This window comes from Phyllostomus hastatus, unplaced genomic scaffold (assembly GCF_019186645.2).
Source record: "Phyllostomus hastatus isolate PE091 unplaced genomic scaffold, TTU_PhHast_1.1 phas_contig_5, whole genome shotgun sequence".
Lineage (NCBI taxonomy): Eukaryota > Metazoa > Chordata > Mammalia > Chiroptera > Phyllostomidae > Phyllostomus > Phyllostomus hastatus.
In genome coordinates this window covers 5,055,146-5,073,097 of record NW_025333897.1, presented here as the reverse complement: position 1 = coordinate 5,073,097, position 17,952 = coordinate 5,055,146, and the positions used below count along the sequence as shown (strand labels likewise).

At 42.6% G+C, this 17,952-nt stretch overlaps 1 protein-coding gene across 3 annotated transcripts in view; it reads right to left on the bottom strand.

Moving 5' to 3' along the window:
- The window catches only part of GARRE1 (granule associated Rac and RHOG effector 1), a 90,187-nt gene extending 72,492 nt beyond the window's left edge, over window positions 1–17,695 (bottom strand). The window contains exon 1 of one of the 3 annotated variants that reach the window (XM_045846736.1): window positions 17,583–17,695. The gene's annotated coding sequence lies outside the window, so the exon portion shown is untranslated. Of the gene's footprint in view, window positions 1–12,812; window positions 12,946–17,582 lie in introns of those variants that run through there. The other 2 variants (XM_045846735.1, XM_045846734.1) reach the window with 2 other exon arrangements.
- Window positions 17,696–17,952: the final 257 nt, after the last annotated feature.

Here is a 17,952-nt window from a genome sequence, read left to right as displayed (position 1 = left end):
AGAATTCTAAATAATTCTAATCAGAGTTTGAATCTATCCTAGTTAAAATAAAGGTGCTTCCACACGGGCGCCCCACCAACAGTCAACCCTGTGAGTTGGGCCTGGATGCTGCAGGCACCCGGCATGCAGACACTACCAGTGCCTGCTGCCAAGGAGCTTCAGGTCTGTCTCTTCATGTGACACCTGATTGCCTTTTGTGTTGTCACTTGCTGTATAACAATTTGTCACCACAAAATACGACATTCCTCTATAAGACAAAGCAAGTTATTATCAGATCTGAAGAGCTTTTACATTTGGTAATCTACAAATGACTGATAATTCCATTTAAGCAGAAGGAAAAAAGTTTCTAACACAAGTAAATAGAGTTGAAATTTAGTTTCTAAATAATACAGGTTAAAAAAAATAGGCCAAATGTGTTAAACAGGCACATAGGTGAAGGACAATTTAATTTTGTTAAAACTGAGGGTATTTGGCGGGTAGAGGGAAAGAGGAAGATCAAAGGCTAGTTTTTTTCAACAGTTACTATATAAATAAGTAGAAAAGTAAATGAAGTGGAAAGTAATCACCACATATACAGTTTCATTAAAAAAATTGTGAACATTGAATTTTTTAAAAATCCATTATTACTTGGTCCTGCTGAGGACAGACCTAGCTATCTGTCTGATTTATGGTACTAAATTAACTTACAGTATTCCAGAACTTGTGTTTAGTCTTCTTATGAAATCTAAAGACTAACTCTCAAAGTCTGCTGCCACTAAAACAAAACAAATACTAGAACTTTTGAAAGAATTTTATTAGAAAAACACTCTAAGTCTAAAATATCTTTGTTAAACAGAAACCTTCAAAAGAAAACCAAAAGGGAGGTTGGGAGACAAAGCATGGCCAAGAAAAGATTTACCTATAAACAACTACCACACATCGGGAAAGGGTAACCAAAATCAGCTCTTAAAATTCTGAAAAAGTTTGCTCAGGAAAAATGAAGTTTTTATCTTTAGTCCCTAAAATGGCTTTGGACCATTAAAATTTTTTACATCAGCCCTAGTTGGTGTGGCTCAGTGACTTGAGGGCCAACCTGAGAACCAAGGGGTCGCTAGTTTGTTTCCTAGGCAGGGCACATGCATGGGATGCAGCCAGGTCCCAGCGGAGGTCACACAAGAGGCAACCACACACTGATGTTTCTCTCCCCTTCTCCCTCCCTTCCCCTCTCTAAAAATAAAAAAATAAATTCTTAAAAAAAAATTTTTTTTACATCAAATGTGCCCAAGCACTATGAAAACATTCCCAACAACAAATTGTGCTGCTTGATGGAAATTCAAGTGTATATCAAGAGTGAGAATAACTAACTACTTTAAAGTAAATAATTTCTTAAAACCACAGAGCACTGATATAATTTTTCAATCCCAATTTATTTTTAAAAATTCCAAAAATATATACATCTATTAAAAACCTGTAGTTTATTTTTATCACAATGTGTTACAGTATGAAAAAGTCACTTAACTTTGTTTAAGCCTAGTTTTAGCCCAGTTATCCAAAAAGTTTCCAAATTTGTAAAAGCAAGCTGAACTAGCGAGAAATAATGTATCAATTAGAAAGTTATTTCAAAAAACTCAAAATTCTATAGTGCTACTAGTTCTTAACAATTTGCACTGTAAAGCCTACCCATAATTGACTTCAAATGGAAAAAAACACAAGTATTTATAAAGAAGTATATAGACTTACAGCCAAGACAGTGGTGTAGGTACATATGCTTTGCCTTCTCACACAACCATAAGAAGGATCACAATTAACTTCAAAGCTAGAAACAACCAGAACTGCCAAAAAATTGAACTGTATGGAAGTCCAAGGGTTTAAAGAAGAAATATTCATCCAGACTGGTAGGAGGGGTAGAAAGGGGGAGATGGGGCAGAAAGGACATGGTGCAATGGAGGTGGCAGCAGCAACAGGCAGAACGGGCAGCCCCACATTCACATGTAGCAGATAAAAACTGTGATGGACACCTGGGGAGAGAGTGATCCAGCCCCAGGCCAGACTGTGAAGCCCAGGATTCCAGTGTCAGGAAATAAAGTCTACTAACTTCTGGCTATAAAAACCAGTAGCAGGTGGGGCAGCAGAAGAAACTGCCAGTCTCTTAAGAGAGTCTGTTTAAAAGACCTGTATGGTCCTGGGACGTATGCAAACCTACCCACTCTGGTATTCACCACTAGGGTAGCAGCGGGAAGGGCACCAATCCCACACAGGAAGTAGGGGAAAAGACTGCAAAGGGGTGAGTGCTGAGCAAACAGCATTGTTCCCTCTCTGACCCCTCCCCAACATACAGTGCCACAAAGCAGTGAAGCAGATTGCCTTGCTCTGGCAATACCTAAGGCTCTGCTGGTAACAGTTGTGCCAAGACAAGAGTCAAAGCAGCTTTACATAATACACAGAAACAAACATGGGGAGGCTGCCAAATTGAGGAGACAAAGAAATATGGCTCAAATGGAGGAACAGATCAAAACTCCAGAAAAGAAACTAAGCAAAACGGAAATAACCAACCTACCAGATGCAGAGTTCAAAACACTGGTGATAAGGATGTTCAGAGAACTCACTGAGTACAGCAAATGCACAAGAGATGAAATAAAGGTTACACTAAGGGAAATAAAGAAAAATCCACAGGGAACCAACAGTGAAAGTAAGGAAGCGGGGATTCAAATCAACAATTTGGAACATAAAGAAGAAATAAATAGTCAACTAGTACAGAATGAAGAAAAAAAGAATAAAAAAACCCACAAAAGAATAAGAAGATTCTGGGATATCTCCAAATGTGCCAACATCCAAATCATAGGGCTGCCAGAAGGAGAAGAGGAAGAGCAAGAAACTGAAAACTTATTTGAAAAAATAATGAAAAAAAAAAATTTCTCCGATTTGGTAAAGGAAATACGCCTACAAGTTCAGGAAGCACAGTGAGTTACAAACAAGTTGGACCAAAAAAGGGACACACCAAGACACACCATAGTTAAAATGCCAAAGGTTAAAAACAGAGAATCATTCTTTAAAGACTTTATTTATTTATTTTTAGAGAGAGGGGAAGGGAGGGAGACAAAGAGGAAAAGAAACATCATGTGTGGTTGCCTCTCCCATTCCCCCTACTGGGGACCCAGCCCATAACTCAGGCATGTGTCCTAAGTGGGAACTGAACCAGTGACCCTCTAGTTTCCAGGCCAGCGCTCACTTCACTGAGCCACACCAGCCAGAGCTAAAGAGAGAATCTTAAAAGAAGCAAGAGAAGAGAGTCACCTACAAAGGAGCTCCCATAAGACTGTCAGCTGATTTCTCAAAAGAAATCTTGAAGGCAAGAAGGGACTGGCAAGAAGTACTCAAAGGGACAAAAAGTAAGGACTTGCAATCAAGATTATTCTCTCCAGCAAAACTATCATTTAGAATGGAAGGGCAGATAAAGTGCTTCCCAGATAAGGTAAAGCTAAAGGAATTCATTATCAGCAAACCCTTATTACATGAAATGTTAAAGGAACTTATCTAAGAAAAAAGAGATCAAAACTGTGAACAGTAAAATGACAACAAACTCACAACTATCAACAACTGAATCTAAAAAAAAACCAAAAACAAAAATAAACTAAGCAGCCCTGGCTGGCGTAGCTCAGTGGATTGAGCGCAGGCTGCGAACCAAAGTGTCGCCGCAGGTTCCATTCCCAGTCAGGGCACACGCCTGGGTTGCAGGCCATGGCCCCCAGCAACCGCACATTAATGTTTCTCTCTCTCTCTCTCCCCCTCCCTTCCCTCTCTAAAAAATAAATAAAATATTTTTTAAAAATAAAAATATATTTTTTAAAAATAAATAAACTAAGCAAATAACTAGAACAGAAACAGAATCACAGAAATGGAGATCATTTGGAGGCTCATCAGCAGGGGAGGGGGAGAAAGGGGGAAAAGTACAGGGATTAAGCAGCATAAATGGTAGGTACAGAATAGACAAGGGGAGGTTAAGAATAGTATAGGAAATGGAGAAGCCAAAGAACTTATATGCACAACCCACAGACATGAACTAAGAGGGGATTACTGGAGGGTAGGGGGCTACCCGAGCAGAGGGCGTCAAAGGGGAAAAAATTGGGACAACTGTAATAATATAATCAATAAAATATACTTTAAAAAAGGAAACACAAAAGGGGTAAATCAAACTGTAATTTGGAAATTATCTTACTATGGAGAGGAATTATATAAAATTTAAATAAATACACTCAGATCTAAGATCATTTCTGAAAATTTAAGGCATCCATAAAATATTTTATCAATAGATAATTGTAGCAGATTACTCCTCCAGACTGGAAACACAGACTCCAATTTTATACACCCAGCAAGCCTGCTCATTCCTGAAAAAGAACAGCAAGTTAGAGTCACAGCTAGGGAGCCCATTCTACCCCACAAACATTCCAGCAGGTCAAATATTTAGCGATGAGTACATTCAAGGAGTCTCCTCCCCACCACTCCCACAGGCAGGGATGAGAGCCTCAGAAAGCAGTTCTGCAGTGGCTCACTAGACTGGCTTCAAGAATCTGTCTCTCATCTAGGCCAGGAGCCTTTACATACATAAGCATTTACTTAGGTCCTACTATGTGCATGGCACTGCTCCAGGCTCTGGGGATGCAGTAGTGAATAAGACACACAACTCCTGCTCTCTAGGAGCTTACTTACACCCTTAACAAAGAAAAAAAGAGAAAATAGTCATGTTCTTACCTTGTAGGTAAGATGCTCCAATACAAAGAAATTGCATGGAAACAGGCACTGCCAAAGTGCTAGAGTTATGATTATGGGTTTGGGAGTCAGACTGACCTAGATAAGAATTCCTCTCTCAGTAATTATCAGTTGAATAATGACACTTATTAACTCTATGACCTTAGGCAAGTTACTTGAACTCTTGTGCCTCAATTCCCTCAGTACTATGCTGAGGATTAAGTCCATAAAGGACAACATTTGGCATATCCTAAGCCTCACTCAGTAAATGGAAGCTATTGCTCTGAACAGGCCAGGAACTACTCAGAGGGCAGCATTTTATCTTCTACTAAAATTCCTCATTCTAACCTACCATTAGCAAAATAAATAAATAAATAAGTAAATAAATAAACTCCACTCACTTCAAACTACTGCATAGTTATAACAACTTTGAAAAATATTACTTAGCTTCCTGAAGCTCTGGCCTGAACTTCCAAAGTCCTGGAAACAAACTAAAAGTAGCGCTGCTCTGTGTCCTCCAGAAGGAAAGGAGGTCACAGCTCATTCCATTTCCCTGCTCTACTCCCTCCTCTTTCAGTCCCAGGCTAGAACAAGGACACGGGGAGGAAGGGATCCCCTGGAATTACAGAGTTACTTTAAGCTCTAGGATGTGGTGTATGTATTCTCTACTACATTGAGGCCCAGGGGCAGAATAGGTGAGAGGGACCACTTTCGCCTCTCCCAGCCTAGGTGACGATAGCCTGCAGCAAGTATTCAAGTCTGGGAGCCAAGCCAGCTTTCCTCTGCCTGTGTTCTCAGGCACATATATCCACCTCTGGGACCTGGGAGTTGGGTGGAGGAAAACTCATGTAACCCCAAGTTCCCTAGTCATAATTACTATCTCACTAGCACCTAATCCTCAAATCATTTTTAATAAAACACTGGATTTTTTTCAGCTAATATTTAACTTTAATTCTATACTCAAAAACTTTTATTTATTGATTGATTTTATTTATTTTTAGAGAGAGGGAAGGGAGGAAGAGAAGGAAACATCGATGTGCGAGAGATACATCGATCAGTGGCCTCTCACACCACCCCAAATGGGGACCTGGCGTGCAACCCAGACATGTGGCCTGACTAGGTATCAAACCTACAACCTTTGGGTGCTCAATCCAGTAAGCCATACAAACCAGGGTATCAAAAACTTTTCCAGCCCTGGCTTGGTGTGGCTCAGTGGACTGGGCACCGGCCTGTGGACCGGGTATTGCTGGTTTGATTCCCAGTCTGGGCCTATGCCTGGGTTGCAGGCCGGGTCCCTGGTGGGGGATGTGCAGGAGGCAGTCACACACTGATATTTCTCTCCCTCTCTTTCCCCCTTCCCCTCTGTCTAAAAATAAATGGATGAAATCTTAAAAAAAAAGAAACCTTTTTCCATTATGATACTTTGCAACTACCAATTTAAAAAATCACATATCTGACAGTGGTGGCCCAGACACAAGGAACATAGTCAAAATGGTCTTTTAAAAAAAGCAGTAACATCTAGGAATGAATCTTAGAAATCGACCCAGGAAATAAAGGGGCCTGCATCCTAGAAGCTCACTGGCAGCCCTGTCCACAAGCATCAACCTGGAAGTCCTGTGATGTCCTTGCATTAAGGAGTCATTAAATAAATTAAACAGAAACACCTCACCATCTGAAAGATCCAGGTAAAAACCACATTTCACAAGCCCAAGATTTTATCATTTATAATTTGTATTATTTTATATATGCTAAGAAAAACTCTGCCATATAACGATGACACACGGCCTATCCCAATTCCAGTCTCCCTCAAGGCTCTTTCCTGTCTCATTTCTCTACCTCAGTTCACCTGGAATACATGTCAGCTTTGGAACAAGTCCCTTTGTGCCTTTCTCTCTCCTTTCACTTTTTCTAGAACTTACCCTTATTTAAAATCCACTGTTTGGTCCTGGCTGGTGTGGCTCAGTGGATTGAGCGCTGGACTGCAAAGCAAAGGGTCGCTAGTTGGATTCCCAGTCAGGGCACATGCTTGGGTTGCAGGCCAGGTCCCTGGTGGGGGGCACTCGAGAGGCAACCACACATTGATGTTTCTCTCCCTCTCTTTCTCCCCCCCTTTCCCTTTCTCTAAAAATAAATAAATAAAATCTTTTTTAAAAAATCCACTGTTTGAATGAAACCATCTTGGGCCCCTTCAGTGCCCATGGAGACTTTCCTGAGTTCCTGAAGTCTTCACTGCCATTGCTCCTTTTAGCGTTGTATGGCTTCCCTTTCCAAATGAATTGTAAGCACACAGAGACAGAGGCTGGACCCATTTTTACATTCACTGCAGAGCACAGACCACCACCACCACCACCAAAAACAAAAAACCTCCCACATCTATCAGGAACTGTTTTAAAGACTCCACAAATATTGACTCATTTAATCCTCACTATAACCCCAGGAGGTAGGTACTATTACCTCCCCATTTTTAGATAGAGTCAAATGAGGTAAATAAAGGTCATAACTTAGAGGTTAGTGACTAATATATAGCAGAGGCAGGACTCAAACCCAAGCAATCTGGACAGTCCTCACTCTTAACCTCTATGCTACATTCTCTCTCTAAATGTCTCTCATTTACACAGCAGACATTTAAAATTTTATTTTTATTAGCTAGCCCTGACTGGTGTAGTTCAGTGGATTGAGCACGGGCTGCAAACCAAAGGGTCGACAGTTCAATTCCCAGTCAGGGCACATGACTGGGTTACGGGCCAGGTCCCCAGTAGGGGTATGCAAGAGGCAACCACACAGTGATATTTCTCTCCCTCTCTCCTTCACTCTCCCTAAAAATTAATAAATAAAATCCTTAAAAATAAACAAATTTGATTTGTATTAGTTTTTAATTGAAATACAACATGCATACAGAGTGCAAAAATTCATACTACAAGAGTATACAAGAAAAACTAGGTCAGTCTAACAGCCTAGATTTCTGAGTCCTCATCCCAAAGGCAACCACTGTTTCTTTTATATTATTCCAGAAATTTTTGTACTTAGAAACCTCTTTTAGATCTCTTTCTCTTAATCCTTCCTTCCCTCTCTCCCTTCCTTTCTGTCTTTCCTTTCTTTTTTCCCTCACCCAAGGACATTTTATCATTGTTTTTAGAGAAAGAAAGAGAGGTGGGGTGGGGGTGGAGAGAGAAATACAAAAACATCAATTGGTTACCTTCCTGTATACATCCCGACTGGGGATCAAACTTGCAACCTAGGTATGTGTCCTGACTGGGAATCAAACCTGCAAACTTTTGATCTATGGGATGACGCTCCAACCAACAGCCACATGGGCCAGGGCTTGCTTGCTTGATTGTTGGTTGTTGTTGTTGTTTAATAGAAACGGGCACATATACATGTTGTTCTGCATCTTGCTTTTTTCACGTAATAGTATTTCTCTGAGCTTGATACATACCTGCACCCATGCTATTTTACTCAATTTTAAGATACACATATTTTCACACCTTCACCCAAGACAGTTTCATGAAGTCAGAGGGTCTTGGTGGGCTTGGGCTTCATCAGGAAATATAAGTCACAAAAGGCTTTTAAATGTACAAAAGACATCAAAGAGTTAGCCTTTCAGAAATGTGCATGCTGAATCAAGAGAAATCTACCAGATATTCAACATGTCACTTCTCCTATGATAGTAATAGCAAGTATCTACACCCTAGGGTTGTTATGAGGACTAAACAATGTAAGCACTTAGCACAAAACCTGACTAGCACAGTGAATCTAAGAGATTAACATCACACCTGAGGCACTGTTAGTGGCAAGTTATTGTTACTATTTCTTCAAGAGCTGGCCCCACTTTCCTTTCCAATATCATTTCCCTCTACTCCTCTATTCATTCATACCTGTCCTTCCTTTACCCAAAATCTCCTGCAGGTCACATACTTCATGCTTGCTCACATCTACACTTTTGTATCTATTATCGCCCTGCCTAAGTCTTCTACCCTTACAGTGGTGCTGGACTCATTAACTTTTCCCCACAGCACTCAGCTCAAAAACAACCTTCTCTAAGAAAGTCTTCCCTGACAACTGCGGCTGGATTCTCTGGAGGAGCAGCTTGGGAAGAGCCTATCTGTCATGACTTCCACCTTCTGGTGCTCAGCTCTGTCAGTGCACTCAGGTTCAGCGGGACTGATTCAAGATTATCTAAGTTCAAAGATGACTGATGCATTAACCAGGCCACTTACTAAGTTTATATATACTGATGAGAGTTAATGCTTACTGAGCCCTTAGCTGGTGCCATGGCAGAAAGGAGGTGTTATTACTATTATCCGTATTCTACTGAGGAGGAAACATAAATCAGCCAGCATCCCCAGAATATAACCCAAGTCTGGATGCAAAGCTCTCACATTCTCTCCTTTGCAAGAACTCTTCATGTGAAGTCATGTTCTAACTGGAGGGTATTAGGAGCACGGCAGCAATGCAAAGGTAAGATTCGCCTGGCTAAAGGCATCAACAGGGATGCACCCATGTGATAGTACAGAGGCCCAGTGGGGAACTACACACAGCTCCTCTGCTCAAGGCATCCACCCACACAGTGCTACAAACACATCACCCAATTCCTCTCTTGGACCCACCACCCCAATTTCCATAAACACCGTCCCAACTCCCTCCTTCTAGAAACAGTCTTTCTTCTGAGGATACAAAATTAAGTTTAAGCATTCAGGCTACAAAGCATTCCAACCATGCTTTCCTGAGGTTATAGCTGGGTTATTTTGGTTGAAATTAAAAGTTTTTCCTGAAATTCTTCAAACTGCATTTATAAAATGTCTCTTGGCTTATATGTTTTCTATAGGTACCTGCTTTGTGTAAAAATTATTCTGATTTCATTCTTAGATGATCATTGATTCATTCATCTAACAAAAACATAATTATTTGCAGAACATTATGTTCTAGGCCCTGGAGATAATAGCACTGAACGAAAGAAGCGAGATTTCTAAAACCTGGTCGAGCTTATGTGTCTCCTGCTTTTCTAGGCACTTATGATACTTTATGGCAATCAATCGGTTTTCTTCCCCAGACTGGGCCTTGTGGCTAGATCTTCCAATCTTCCAGTATAGTAACTGCCCTATCCTGCAAAAACTTCATGAATACAAGCTGACTAAATTCACTGGATTTCATCTTTCTCATCCAGAGTGGAACCAGATTATGTCTGAAGTCCCTGAGCAAAGGTACAAATTGTACCTTACAAATTATAGGGATAGAAAACATGGCAAATACAACCCAAGTCAAGAAGGAAGAAAAGATATGATACATCAACTAATAAGAACTTGAGTAAAGAAAGACAGGCCCTTGTGGGAAGCAGTGAAGGGCTCTATCACCTGGAGAAAGTATGGTCTCAGGAACATGTCCAGGGTCAGTTATAGGGAGAAAAAGAAATCACCTGCATCAAAGCCTGAGTTGGGGTTACTGAGTGGAGGCAGAGTGAGGGGGTGAAGTCTCTACCTAGAAGTCACATACTGAATGAGTGGGAAGGAGCATGTATTGGGGAACAGGGACAGAGACATGAAGCTAGGCCTTAGAAAATGCTCCCAGGCAGAGGCAGGAAGAGAAGCAGCAAAACACAGGCACAAAGTTAAGAAAGTGACCATAACAGCTCCAAGTCAAGAAGGCCAATCAACAGGAGGTTCACAACAGCAAGAAAGAATGGCTCACCATGCCAAATATTTATGGTCAAGGTCAAGAGAAATGAGTAAGCAGCAGCCACTGCATCTACCAATCAGGAAACCCTCAAGAGGGCAGTTTCAGTAGAGATAAAGACATTTGAAGCACAACCCCTGATACATTCAGGCTCTCTGAGAACTAGTACTAAGAGAAATGGCATCCTGCCTTTTCAGTAACTCCAAAATTAAGCAATTCCTTGTTCAAGCCAACATTCCTTTTCTACCTAGGAAAGTCATAATTTTCCACTAAGGACAAAATCAGAAGAGGGAAAAGAGAATGGACATCCAGCCCATCTGATGCCCCAGCCTACCAACTCTCAGATGCAATTATTTTCCTATAGACTTGGAAGACTCACTTAAAGCTGGTTTACTAGATGTCAGGTTTTCAACAGAATAAACATTTAGTAAAATTTTCAACAGAATCATGTGCAACTTGTTTAAAAATTTTTAAAGATGCTTAAAACATGCTGTCTTCCAAAAATCCAGAGATAATTTTAGATTGAAAAATCTAGGCTTGCCAAGGGAATCTGAGAGCTTTTCTATCTTGGTCTCCAATGCTAACCTACGTACTCGTGTGCAAAAATAGAGGAAGATTAGAATCTCAAATACCAGACTGAAAAGTTGCCACAACAAATCTGAACTCTTCATATGGTTTGTTATCTTGTCAGCAAGAAAACAAATGAAACAGCAATAAACTATTTACTTTAAAAGAGAAAAAGACTCAAACATGAAGTATTTCCTGAATTTGTAAAGAAACATGATTTTTTAAAATACTGTAAATAGAATTTAAAAACAGCATACACAAAATCTAAATACACAATGTGTAAGTAATCCTTTTACAAACATATACTTAGAATTTTAGATCTAAAATATAATAACATGGCAATTATAACTTTTCAGTAAAATTGGAACAACTAACCCATCTGGAAAATATTTCATATCTTACACCACAACCAAATTTTAAGTAAACAGCTAAAAGTAAAAGAAAAAAAATCCTGTGAAATGAGAAGTAAACATGAATGGAATTTAACATTGGGATGAAGAAATCTTTTTAAATTTTTAAATTTTATTTTATTGATTATGCTATTAGAGTCGTCCTGATTTTTCTCCCTTTGCCCTCTTCCACCCAGGACCCCCACTGCCTCACACAATCCCCCCCACCATTGTTCATGTCCATGGGTCACGTGTGCAAGTTCTTTAGCTACTCCATTTCCTATACTGTACTCCACATCCTCATGGCTATTCTGTAACTACCTATTTGTACTAGGGATGAAGAACAATTTTTTAAACATGTCAACAATGGGAAGAAAATACGTATTTTTTTAAATGAGTGTTACATTTTCCCTCATTTGTAAATGTATCCTATAACAACAATCAGAAAAATCCTTTTGGTTGAATTGTTTATATTGTAACAAACGGGAAACAATCTAAATGTTCAACTGTAGCTAGAGCTTAGTTAGATTTATGACATACAACGGTATACTATAAGACCATAAAAATGATAATACATGCTTGTATTTATTGATATCACCAAAATGTTAGCAATGGTTGTCACTGATAGGTTAGCGGATAATTGTCATTTTAAAAAGTACTGTCACAATACTTTTTGTGTGGTCTTAAATGTGAGAAGAGGATGAACTGCTTTTATAATGGAGGTGAGGGGCGGAAACGAGCTATCCTTAAATTGCCCCCTCCTCAAGCTAAGTGTTTATGTGGCAAATTTTGTGAGGACTATAAACAAAATTCTTATCATGCCAAGCAGGCACGATTCTTTCCTTGCCCGGTGCGGAGCAGGAAGACACACCCCTGACCCTGCATTGGCCGCACGCGCGCGGGTCCTTGGCCCGGTCCTCCAGGGGTCCCCGCGGAACCACCCTCAGCCCGACTGCGCCAGCGAGCTCAGCAGAGCCAGAAAACCGTCTTCTTGGGCGGCCCACCGCGAGGAAGGTGCGTGCAGCCAGCCGGACAGCCGCGGGGCGGCGTGAGGGCCACGTCCCCAACCAGTCCCGGCGGACCCCGGCCTCCCATAGGCCGTCGTCTCTCCGCCGACCGCTCCTAGGGCTTAAGGAGCTGGTCTCCGCGCCCGCCCGAGGGAGCTCCTCGCCCCGCCCCTCCAGCTCCGCGTCCGCGGGGTCCCCGCCGCACCCCGGGCCCGGGGACGATACGGGAGGGCCCTCCGGGCTTCCGTCCGCCCGGCCAGCGCCCCCAGAGCCAGGCGTCCTCCACAGCGGACAGGCAAGGGGCGGGAGCCTAGGGCTCTGCCCCTGTGGCCCCCAGCGGAGCGGTGCCCCACGAACTCGTCCATTTTCCAGACCCGCCCGCGACCCACCGGCCACTGGCCGCCCCCAACCCCTCCCGCCGGTGCCAGGCATTGCCCCCTCGCTGGTTCCTCACCTGCGACGCGCCCCGGCCTCCAGCACACCGCCCGGCCCGGCTGTGTACACCGGAAGTGACGTCTACGGGCCGGCCCCGCCCCCGGCCGACGCCGGTGTAGCTGCGGACCCAGCGGCCCGGAGCGGAACCCCCCTTGCGCGAGCCGGACCTAGGCTGCCTCTCACCTCCTTCCTTGAAGACCGAGGACCTTCCTGTGGAACAGCTCGGGCTGGGAATGAGGATAGGCATTCCCCATCCTCTGTGGTGTCTTGGCCTCAGGACAAGAGGGGTCAGCGCGTCCTTACGGATTTGTTATTGCAATAGATTACTGAAATATTGAGCACTTACTAGGTGCGAGGCCCTGACAGGCACTGTAAGACCGCCCTCATAGGTTTATTCTCTAGTGGTAGAAACAATAAAATTGTCACAAATGCCCGTGATGATGTAGTGCCAACTGTGACAAGTGGTAGGAGGGGAAAGTGGAGGAGGAAGGGAGAGTGTCCCCTGACCTAGTGAAGGCGGGTGATCAGGTAATTCTTCTCCCAGGAAATGAGCAGGAGTTAAGGTCCTAAAGGAAAGAAGAAGAAGGAGGGGAAAAAAAAAAAAACTTGGAGAAACTGGGAGGAAAAGACATTTCCACAGAAGAAACAGCAGGTGTCTTCAAGGGCTTCCTATTCAAGAAACTAGGGTGTTTCCTTGACCTGTGTGCGTCAGTTGGTTGGGCGTCATCCCGCAAAGCAACAGGGCGCTGGTTTGATTCCTCCGTAGGGCACATGCCCGGATTCGGGTTTGGTCCCAGGTCAGGGACATATGAGAGGCAACCCATCAATGTATCTCTCACACATGGATGTTTCTCTCCCTCTCTTTCTCCCTCCCTTCCCCTCTCTATGAATGAATGAATGAATGAAAGAAAGAAAGAAAGAAAAAGAAAGAAGAGAGAGAGAAAAGAAAGAAAGAAAGAAAAGAAAGAAAAAGAAAAAAGAAAAGGAAGGAAGGAAAGGAAGGAAGGAAGAAAGAAAGAAAGAAAGAAAGAAAGAAAGAAAGAAAGAAAGAAAGAAAGAAAAAGAAAGAAAGAGAAAGAAAGAAAAACTAGGATATTAAGGTCTTACCTGAGAGCATTGGAAAAACCGAGTTTTAAGCAAAGGGCGATTTTACCATACTTGTGGATGTAAAGGGATTACTTGGACTCTATTGTGGGAGGCAAGAGTGGATGTAGATTTGTATGCCCATGTTCATAGCATTATTCATAATCAAAAAGGTAGAAGCAACCCAAGTGTTCACCAATGGATGAATGGATAAACAAAGTGTGGAATACCCATACAATGGAATATTATTCGGCCTTAATAAGGAAGGACATTCTGAAATATGCTATAAATGAATAAACTGTAAAGACATAAACAAGTGAAAAGGCCAGTCACCAAAAAAACAAGTATTCTATAATTCCACTTATATGAGGTATGCATAATAGTCAAGTTTATGGAGACAGAAAGTAGAATACTATTTACCAGAGTAGGGGAGCATAGGGAGTTTGTATTTAGTGGGTACAGAATTTCAGGTTGGGAAGGTAAAAATGAGATGGACATGGTGATGGTTGCACAGAAATGTGAATTTACTTAATGCCACAAAATTATACATTTATAAATGGTTATAATGGTACATTTTATCTATATTTTACCACAGTCAACCAATCAATAGATGTAGAGATCAGTCAAGAGGCTATTTCAGCCCTGGCTGGCGTAGCTCAGTGGATTGAGCATGGGCTGCGAACCAAAGTGTCGCAGGTTCGATTCCCAGTCAGGCCACATTTCTGGGTTGCAGACCACAGCCCCCAGCAACCGCACATTGATGTTTCTCTCTCTCTCTCTCCCCCTCACTTTCCTCTCTAAAAAATAAATAAATAAAATCTTAAAAAAAAAAGAGGCTATTTCAATTGTTCAAGCAAAAGGTGATCCTGATTTAGACCAGGACATCCACATTTTTTTGTTGTTCTTGAACATCCATCAGATGAAAGTTTGACTATCACCTAGATTTTATTTATAAATTATAAATGTACCAATATACTATTTACATTATGAAACATACATAAAAAGATTTTTAAATAATAAAAATAACAGTATATATAAGAGTTCTAATAGTTTATTCCTGTTTCCCAGTAGATTGCCTTCTTATACTAGTGGGTATGTGAACCTCACTTTGAAATCCACTCACAGACTTCAATAGTGGCAATGGGGAATAAAGTCGATCATTAAATAGATAAAAAGGGTTGGAGCCCTGGCTGGTGTAGCTCAGCAGATTGAGCACCAGCCTGCAAAACAAAGGGTTGTTGGTTTGATTCCCAATCAAGGTATATGCCTGGGTTGTGGGCCAGGTCCCTAGTAAGGGGCATGTGAGAGGCAACCCTACACTGATGTTTCTCTCCCTCTCTTTCTCCCTCCCTTCCCCTCTCTCTAAAAATAAATAAATAAAATATTTAAAAGATAAAAATAAAAAAATAAATAGATAAAGAGAGTTGGGAAGGAGAGCAGATCCTAAATTTCTCCTGGTTTCTGGAACCAGCCATTGTGACATGCCACTAGGTGACATTCATAGTAGTGGGAAGCTCCTGAAGAAGACCACATTTGGAGGGTAGAAGATGGGAAAAAGACCTTGACTGTCATTTCAAATATGACATCAAAGAGGAAATGCTAAGTAGACACTTGGGGGGACAATTGGGGGTGGGGATCTGGAGTTTAGGAGAGTTCTGGGAATGTCCCTGGGGTTTAATTGGTCATTGAACTGTGGGTAGGAGCTGCAGGTGGGTGTAGATTTAGGGGAGGCTATCTTGTGGTTGGCTTTTTAATGGTGGAATCCACTAAAACATGTTTCAGTATCAGAGAGGAAGATCTGGTTGACAGTAAGAGGATTATAAGTATATAGGAGAGAGATGATCTGGTTTACTTTGTGATTCTGAAAAGGCTGGAGAGGGATCTAAATTGCTTGATAATGAGTTTACCTCTGGCTGCAGCAAAGAGTGAGGGGAGCTTGGGGACAGAGGTGTGAGGGGAGTGGAAAGTAGAAAGGTGCATTGACTGTAGAGATGTGGTAGAATTTCTAAATTGTATGAAGGATGTATTTCAGGTTGATAACCATTAATTCAGAATAGAACCTTCTTTGTGATTAAGTGGCTTGTCCCAGCAGCTTTCAGGTGAAAGTGGAGAAGGTGGAGAAGATGGAGAAGGTGGAGCAAGGATTCACCTGAGAGTTGAATGGCAGAGAGAGGGCTAAGAGTGTTATTGATGTGATGGACCATGGAACCAAAGGTACGGGAGGACGGATGTGAGGTGAAAGAGAACAGCTCAATTGGAGAAAGTGTTCCCAGGTGCTGGTGTCATCATACTTATGTAGGCTGGAGAAGGGACCAAAGGTGGTGGTGTCTGGCTTCTGAAAAGGCCAACTGTGGCTCCTGCAGTCTCAGGACAAGCTTATCTATTTGGAGGCCCTCCTACCTCCTACTCCAGGCCACAGAAGCCTCTAGTGTCCATGCCTACAGGCACCTGCTAAACAACAAGTGGGACTTTAAAGAGGTTCCCTCCCCAAGAGGCAGGCTCTGACCCACATGCCCAACCACTGCTGCTCACTTCACTCCAAACATCATGGTTGCAGAGTGAAGTGAGCAGAAACCACTCATGCTTGGCACCACTTGGGCCCTTTCTGTAGACTTCAGTCCAGGGCCAGGAGGCTCCAGAGACCCATTCAACCACATGTACAGTTAGTATTCAAACTCATTGTGAAAACTGCCAACCATGGGTGGCCTCTCTGAAGTTCTGACCTCTCAAGCTTATCTGAGGGCATTCTGTCTTGTGGACATGTCGAGTCCTCTTTGTGAGCATACCTAGAGTTATCACACCCACCTCCTAGAAGTTTGAACTATTTGTTTTCATTCATCAAACACGCATTCATATAGAGGAGGAGGAAAAAACACCCACATACACACCATACAGGTTGGAGACATTTGTCACTTCATGTCACCTTTATTCCAAGCTCTCATACACCAGAATGCCGAGAAAAGGATGGAGCCCACAGGGTCTAGAGATGGGGGCTGGACCCTCCTGGAGCCCTGGTCTTCAGAGACAAGCTGTGATCCTCCATCTCTTCAGAGAGGTCTATGATTGAAGCTTCAACATGCATACAGGGATGGGATGGTGCCCAAGAGATCACCTGACCAATACCTCAATTTACCACCTAGGAGGCCAAGCAGGCTCAGGCAAGGAAACAGGGTTTCTCCCTGAATCTACCTGACACCTTGTATATCTGCTTACAGGCAGAGTTGCAGCCATATCCTGTGGAAGGGATGAAAGTCTTGGAGGTCCCTGCCCGTGAAAAGAGAGCAGAACAAGGTTTCAAAGGCTCCTCAGCCACTGAAGAGCCCTGCATTAGTGAGATGGGCCAGAGATACACCTTGACCTTGGCATGAGATGACTCCTCTTAGAAAATAAAAGCAGATTTGCTATGGCTAGCTTTTATGAGGGCTTCACATTCTTATTATCAGAAGGGCTACAGAAGACAAACCTAGAGGAGCTCACAAGGGATAAGAGGACGATTTTCTTAAGCAAGCAAAGTTCTTACTGTTGGCCTGCACAGCCCTCACAGATATAAAAGCCAGGGCTTCCAGGCTGGGCTTTTACATGTTAGTTTTTAGTGGGCCTGTCTGAAAGAAGAGCCTTCAAGGAAGTTTTCACAGTCAAGTGTTCTTGGGAGAGAGGGAAAGGGGCAATAGGCTTGAGTTTGGAGAGAGTAACTTTTCTACTTTACCTTACTGGTCTCCCTTGGGCAGGGTGTGGAAGCTGCAAGATGGGCTGTGAGCCCCAGAAAGGGTAGCTGCATTCCAGAATCCACAGGATTTGGGAGAAAATCTGGAGAGGGTTGGCCAGACGTTCTGCATACACAGTAGCTGGCTGTCTGCTGAGTATGGAGAGGCTGGGGCGAGGCCAGTCCAGTCTAGCTCGAGTGGTGTGGCTCAGGCAGGAAAGAGGGTGAGGGCACTGTGGGTCATGTGCTGAAGAGGAAACTTCTGTGTCCAGATTGCCTCCCTGAGGAAGCCACTCCCTATCCTTCCGTCTCCCCTGAATGTAACCATTTAAGCATCCTGTTATCCTTTCTCCACTCCACCCTCTATTGGCTG